Here is an 8,871-nt window from a genome sequence, read left to right on the forward strand (position 1 = left end):
ATAAGGATATATTTGTCGTGTATGATTAAAAGATTGGGTTCATTTTTATTTACTTTAACAATAGTTTTATTGGATGATTAAAATGAAATTATTGTTTAAAAAATGAATTTCAAGTTTTAAACCATGGTTATTGACTTAGATGACTTATATTGGTGACTTAACCTTAGAAGACAAAAAATTCTTTAATCGGTTCTCGTTATCCCTCAGTCCTCGGTTAGAAACTAGATTTGTGAAAATCTTCAAATATATTTATCATTATTTTCCCAATTAAAGATTCAATTTGCCAATCCAATCAATTCTTCATCTAAAGATCATTACTTGATTTGATCTAAACAAGCTAGTTAAATTTTCTAGTTTTTGGAGAACGATAATCTGGTATAATACAAAGTCATAATAACTTTATTTCTAGGTTTTTTTTTTTTGCTAGAGTTATTACATATTTAGGTTTTAGTATTTTGTTCACAATAGAAATTTTCAATTGGATTGTTACTAAAATGACAAAATGGAGACAAAACATAGATTAACCAATTTTTATTGATTTTTTTTTTTGTTGATATTTGGGTATTTATTAGACATTTTCCTTATTATTATTATTTTTTATCAATCAAAGCGCATTGCTTAGATTGGTCATCATGAATGGATCCAAGACAAAAGTTTCAAAGTGAGCCTTTAATAACTGTCTGGGCAAGTCTACCCTCATTAATATGCATGCACAAATATATATATATAGAGTGAGAGACAGAACCATATGAAGAACAATGCAAATAATATATATTATTTAATAAAAAAACTTTAAAATGTATATTATTTGCTTATTTTATCATTTCTTTTTAATACTTTTACTAGCTTTAATCAATTCTTAACTTATTGATATTTTTTTATCGTTTATCGATATTTCTCGATATATTCATAAAAGTCGACATTTTCATCATTGGCTAGCATATTCCACATGGATGCATATGTAATCAATGGACTTTAAAATATTTTAAATTTTAAAATCGTCTACCATATCAAATCTCTTGGGATATTAATAAAAACACTAAAAAAAAATTCAAGTAGATGGCTTGCAAAGTTGCCCATCACATTATAAAAGGCAAAGTTTACCAACCCATGGCAGCCACTAAGTTTGAAAGTGTAATCATAGATGATTTGGCAATTCCTTCATTTCTACTTGTGCCAAAGCTTAAGCATCTCACATATATTATATATATATATATATATATATGTCCGTACTATTAATTTGGGTTGATAAAATATGGGTGGTAGTTATGGATTCATACCTACTCCTTTTATTTTACAATCAATTCTTCCTCAAGCCACATTAACCTATACATACATTATAGTTTTAATTCCATATCTTTTTTTTTCTCAATTATTTGACTTACTAAAATAATATTTCAAATTGATAAGCTTGAATTATGTTTGAGATATTTTATTTATTTATTTATTAAAAATATTATAATTTTAATAAAATAAAATTATGGATAACAATGAGATAGTTTAAGGACAAGTCACCTCATCCCAACTCATCCCGTTTATTTCTATATATTCTCATCTTCACACATAAAACAAACTTAAATGGGGCAAGGCGAGTGTAGGAAATTCTGGTACCGCTCTGCCCCTCCTCGTCCTATTTAACATTTTTATTTTTATTTTTCAATTTTTTTTAGTTTTTTCATTTTTTATTTACAAAATTTTAAATTGTATTAAAGATAAATAAAATTTATAAATTATATAAATATTATAAATATATAATTTATTTTTATGAAAAGTAATATTTTATATATGTCAAAATTTTGAAAAATAATCAATTAAAATAATTTTTATTTAATATTATATATAATGTAATAGGCAGGATAAAATAAAACCCTTCTTTAACCCCGGGTATTAAAAAAATTCTTAAACTTGTTCCATATTTGTTAATATTTTTCTCTATTTTTTTTTAATCCAAACACCCTTTAAAATTTTTTTTACCTTTGAATATCACTTTTAACATTTAAAATATTTTCCTCACAGACAAAAAAAACTATATGACATATTCTTTATGTGAATTTTGAAATTTTTTAGTTTTTATTCTATATTTATCCTTGTTGTAAAATAAAATTTTTATTATTAAATAATTTTATACATCTTCTTTTTAGATCAAATTTTTTTCTATTAGTTCCTTATTGTAATAAAATTAGAATTATGGAAAAACTTATTTAAGTTGATTAGTGGAATTTAAATTAAACTCTATTTTAACTGATTTATATTAAAATCGAATTTCTTTTAAAATAATACCTTTTATTTTTTAGTTATTTAATATAATAAAATTAAAATTCTTAGAGTTTACTTAATTGATTTATAAGAATTAATTTTTCATTGAAGGGTTAATAAAAAATAAAAAATTACAATTGTATTTCTTTAAATGATTTTTGAAATAAAACAAAATAAAATGATGATGAAATAAATTAGGAAACATATCATCTTTATTTATTATGAACTAATTATGTAATGCAATTTTTTTCTTTTCTTTCCACAATCTTATCTCTATGATTTATTTCACTAATTTTCTTATTATATATTATTTAAAAAATAAATATTTAGCTATCTTAAAGTTTGAAGAAAATATTTTTTTTTAAATAGAAGGTAAGAAAATAATAAATAAAACTTCTTTTAGTTGGTTATATACGAAAAATTAATTAATATTATTTTTATATTTAATATTTTAAAATTGGATGAAATATTGGGTGAGAGTTTGAAAACAATTCTTTCCTTAGCAAAGGTAACTATTAGGAAATATTTTCAATATTTATACCCACTTTTTGAAATAAATAATAATTAAAAAATAGTTATTACATTTTTGCAAAATAAAAAATGATAATTTTTTTATATATAATTTTAACAATAATGTGCAAAATTTTATTATTCCACAAAAATTTAACCATTTTATCTCCATCAGATATTATATATAATATTTAAAATTTCAAAAATTGTGGTATCTTAAATATAAGATTATATTTATAAAAAATAAATCATTTTTGCTTAGTTTGGTTTTCGGAAAGTTTAAAGAAATATATAAAAGAAAGAAAATAGAAAAGAAAATTAGAAGGAAAAAGAAAATAAAAATAAAAATTAGATTTAAATTCAATAAATTATTTTTATATACTACTTCAATATTTTTTCACTTATTTAACTCTTTTATATAAAAATTAAATAATCTAAAAATGTCCCCATTTTTTCAATAATTTTAATTATATTTTACTTTCTTTCATATTTTCCATAAAGTTATGTTTGGTTCGGAAAATGCTAAGAAAATAAAAAAAAATGTTAAGAAAATTATTTTTTTTCTATTTGGTTATCATATGAAAAATAAAAAATCAAATATAATTAAAATTAGTTAGAAATTTATACATTTTAAAATTATTTAATTTTTGTGTTGATGATTTAAAATAAATAAAACAGTATTAAGTAACAAATAAAAATAATTTATTGAGTTTTAATTTATTTTTATTTTATTTTCCTTCACTTTTTCTTTTCTTATATTTTTTCTTTATATTTTATTTTCTTTGCATTTCCCTCAAATTTTTCCGAAAACCAAACATAACCTAAAAAAACTAAACACAAGAAAATAATTTTCTTTATTATTATTATTTTTTTCCCTAATATTTTCCGAGAACCAAATATAGTCTTTTAGACTTCAGATGTTTTTATTGTCAAATAATCAAATTAAAGTTAGTATTTAAATATAAGATAATGCTAAATATTTTTATTTTTACTAATTCAGTATTTATAATTTTAGTATTAAACCTTTTTTAGTATTTAATTTTTTTAGTTTTGTCAAACACAATTAGATTTTTTTGTGGACTTTTTAAACGTGGAGATTGAAAGAATATTGTTAGTGTTTTCCTAATAATAACAAACCTTATACTCTTTTGGATCCAACATAAATGTTCAAAATAACTAGACAGTACAATTGATATTTGTCTTGAAAGGGATAGGCTTTTTAATGATTAATTATCAACTTTTATAGCCTTTGGACTTTATTTATACGAATGAATTGGATGATTAAATGTGGCTACTAATTTAAAATTCCAAACTTCAAGGAGAGTTTGGTGGAAGCAAAGATTCATGCATTTCTTTCTATTAATTTTCACCTAATTTTTATTCACTTGAATTAGACATTTATTTATATGGTAAATTACAAACCTTTTTTTCGATTAAAAGTAATATAAGATTTTTTTTCTTCATAATTTTAATATTTATTTATTGTGGTAGATTAGAATCCCTCTTTAAAATAGATAGGATGCTCGGAGTGATTTCTTTCTTTGGACATCTCCTAATAGAGACTTTCTAACCTTAGGCCCCACTTGAATACCACCTAACGAGAATAACAGTTAACCAAATCAGTTACTAGAAAAGATCCACTTGTCTTAGTCTAAGGGTACTAAGCATCGACTTATAACCTACTGAATTATGTTTCTAGTAATCCATGAAAGCAATAAGTGAAATGGGAAGCGGAATGCCATAAGGAGTAAATAGGTATTTCGTCGATAACATATTTCAAATAGACATGTGTGGAATTAATTACTACTATCTCGAGAAGTCTAAGAAGAGACATCAACTAATGGTGTTCAATCTCTTAGGAGACAAATCTAACCAAACATCTATTGAGTGAAGCATAAATATATATACATGAGTAGCTTGAGGTGAATGTAACTTGTACCTAACATCTATAATTTTATTCTTCTTCTCTTTGTTTCCTTTTTTGTGGAACTTGGTTGCTAATTTGATCGTTGAAGGGGATGTATTATTTGTCTTATATATGGTGAAATAGCTTCAATTAACAGCTAGATAAGAAGAATCTAAATGGCAAAAAATGACTACCCAATCAATTGGTATCATATCAAACTTGCAATTCAAATTGTTCAAATATAGACTGCAATTTGAATCATTGAATGAAAGAACAAACATATAACACCAAAATAATGAATCTAAGCATAAAGAAATGTGACAAAAGTACAAAATAATACAAATATGGTACAAAACAATATGCCTCAAGTATAAAGTAATAATAAGATCTGTAAAAAGTATAAATCAATATAATTCAAAATAATGATATCCATTTGTATATATGACACTTTTTTGTCGCTATTTTTGAATGATATTAAGAAGATACCATTTAAGACAACTGAACATATTATGTAACATGTTATACCTTATAAATTTTGAATATTTATTATATCCTATCTCATTGAATAAACAAAAAAAATAAAATAATAAATATATACAAATCATTTTTTTTTTTTTAGATAATCGATAAACACATGAATTCAAACCTTGAGGTATTGAACGCCCTCCTGATAACCATTTATGAATTTAGGATATCATCAATGACAATTGTACCACTTAGTGGGTCATACTCCCCACACAATTAGAAATAATTACGAGTAATATATCAAATCCCTTGGGAAGTTCATCAATAAAAAATTCAAGGAGATGCCTTGAACTCTTCAAAATAGAAGGCAAAGTAAGTTTGCTTTTAATTTTAAAAACACATTTTTTTTTCTTTTTCTTTTTAATCCAAACACCCTTTAAAAATTGTTTTACCTTCAAATATCACTTTTAGCATTTAAAATATTTTCCTCATAGACAAAAAAAACTAAATGACATATTCTTTATGTGAATTTTGAAATTTTTTAGTTTTTATTCTATATTTATCCTTGTTGTAAACTAAAATTTTTATTATTAAATAATTTTATACATCTTCTTTTTAGATCAAATTTTTTTCTATTAGTTCCTTATTGTAATAAAATTAGAATTCTAGAAAAACTTATTTAAGTTGATTAGTGGAATTTAAATTAAACTCTATTTTAACTTATTTATATTAAAATCGAATTTCTTTTAAAATAATACCTTTTATTTTTTAGTTATTTAATATAATAAAATTAAAATTCTTAGAGTTTACTTAATTGATTTATAAGAATTAATTTTTCATTGAAGGGTTAATAAAAAATAAAAAATTACAATTGTATTTCTTTAAATGATTTTTGAAATAAAATAAAATAAAATGATGATGAAATAAATTAGGAAACATATCATCTTTATTTATTATGAACTAATTATGTAATGCAATTTTTTTCTTTTCTTTTCACAATCTTATCTCTATGATTTATTTCACTAATTTTCTTATTATATATTATTTAAAAAATAAATATTTAGCTATCCTAAAGTTTGAAGAAAATATATATTTTTTAAATAGAAGGTAAGAAAATAATAAATAAAACTTCTTTTAGTTGGTTATATACGAAAAATTAATTAATATTATTTTTATATTTAATATTTTAAAATTTGATGAAATATTGGGTGAGAGTTGTTTACAAAACCATCATAAATCCAAGAATGTCTATACAGGAATCTCATGCCAAATCATATGAAGAAATATGCCTTTGTTTGAGTGAATCATACCTGAGTCCATTTTGTTTTCGTTTGAACAAGGTATGGATCTTCTAAAACCGTAGAGGGCACCACCTCTTTCTGGATTCTCTCAAACGATGGGAGCGAGAGATAAAATAAGTCTGTTCTTATTTCAAAATGATGTGATTAAACTGAACAGACACTTAGCCTTTGATTTTATATCCTCCTGCCTTAGGGACCATACCCTTTGGCTATTGGGCCTCACGAGTCTTAGGCTCATCATCTAAGGCCTGTGATGGCAATGGGCTCTACACATAAGGTGACCCATATTATAAAAAACTGATACAAAATAAATATCAATAAGCGAATAGCTTAGTCATGTATCATTGTCAAATATGTGAGTCCATATCCCAACAAGAGCTTGATAACAATTCTTTCCTTAGCAAAGGTAACTATTAGGAAATATTTTAAATATTTATACCCACTTTTTGAAATAAATAATAATTAAAAAATAGTTATTACATTTTTGCAAAATAAAAAATGATAATTTTTTTTTATATATAATTTTAACAATAATGTGCAAAATTTTATTATTCCACAAAAATTTAACCATTTTATCTCCATCATATATTATATATAATATTTAAATTTTCAAAGATGGTAATACCTTAAATATAAGATTATATTTATAAAAATAAATCATTTTGGCTTAGTTTGGTTTTTGGAAAGTTTGAAAAAAAATACAAAAGAAAGAAAATAAAAAGGAAAATTAGAAGAAAAGAAGTGAATGAAAATAAAAATTAGATTGAAAGTCAATAAATTATTTTTATATACTATTTCAATCTTTTTTCACTTATTTAATTCTTTTATATAAAGATTAAGTAATCTAAAAATATCCCAATTTCTTAACAATTTTAATTATATTTTACTTTCTTTCATATTTTCCATAAGGTTATGTTTAGTTCTCGGAAAATACTAAGGAAATAAAAAAAATGTTTGGAAAATTATTCTCTTATGTTTTATCGTCATATGAAAAATAGAAAATCAAATATAATTAAAATAGTTAAAAAATTATATATTTTAAAATTATTTAATTTTTATGTTGATGATTAAAAATAAATAAAACGAGTATTAAGTAGTGAATAAAAATAATTTATTGAGTTTTAATATATTTTTATTTTATTTTCCTTCACTTTTTCTTTTCTTATATTTTATTTCCCTTGCATTTCCCCTCAAATTTTTTCGAAAACTAAACATAACCTAAAAAAACTAAACATGGGAAAATAATTTTCTTTATTATTTTTTTTCTTTCCCTAATACTTTATGAGAATCAAATATAATCTTTTAGACCTTCAATGTTTTTATTGTCAAATAATCAAATTAAATTCAATATTTAAATATAAGATAATACTAAATATTTTTTTTATTTTTACTAATTCAATATTTATAATTTTAGTATTAAACCTTTTTAGTATTTAATTTTTATAGTTTTGTCAAACACAATTAGATTTTTTTGTGGACTTTTTAAACGTGGAGATTGAAAGAATATTGTTAGTGTTTTCCTAATAAGAACAAACCTTATACTCTTTTGGATCCAACATAAATGTTCAAAATAACTAGAAAGTACAATTGATATTTGTCTTGAAAGGGATAGGCTTTTTAATGATTAATTATCAACTTTTATAGCCTTGGACTTTATTTATACGAATGAATTGGATGATCAAATGTGGCTACTAATTTTAAATTCCAAACTTCAAGGAGAGTTTGGTGAAAGCAAAGATTCATGCATTTCTTTCTATTAATTTTGACCTAATTTTTAATCACTTGAATTAGACATTTATTTATATGGTAAATTACAAACCTCTTTTTCTTCATAATTTTAATATTTATTTATTGTGGTAGATTAGAATTCCTCTTTAAAATAGATAGGATGCTCAGAGTGATTTCTTTGGACATCTCCTAATAGAGACTTCCTAACTTTATGCCCTACTTGAATACCACCTAACGAGAATAGCAGTTAACCAAATCAGCTACTAGGAAAAACCCACTTGTCTTAGTCTAAGAGTACTAAACATCGACTTATAACCTACTGAATTATGTTTAAGGTAATCCATGAAAGCAATAAGTGAAATGGGAAGCGGAAAGCCATAAGGAGTAAATGGGTATTTTGTCGATAACATATTTCAAATACACATGGAATTAATTACTACTATCTCAAGAAGTTTAAGGAGAGACAGGTGTTCAACCTCTTAGGAGACAAATCTAACCAAAAATGATTGAGTGAAGCACAAATATATATACATGAGTAGCTTGAGGTGAATGTAACTTTGTACCTAACATCTATAATTTTATTCTTCTTTCTCTTTGTTTCCTTTTTTTGTGGAACTTGGTTGCTAATTTGATCATTGAAAGGGATCTATTATTTGTCTTATATATGGTGAAATAACATCAATTAACAGCTAGATAAGAAGAATC

This window comes from Vitis vinifera, chromosome 10, assembly GCF_030704535.1.
Source record: "Vitis vinifera cultivar Pinot Noir 40024 chromosome 10, ASM3070453v1".
NCBI classification, from domain to species: Eukaryota; Viridiplantae; Streptophyta; class Magnoliopsida; order Vitales; family Vitaceae; genus Vitis; species Vitis vinifera.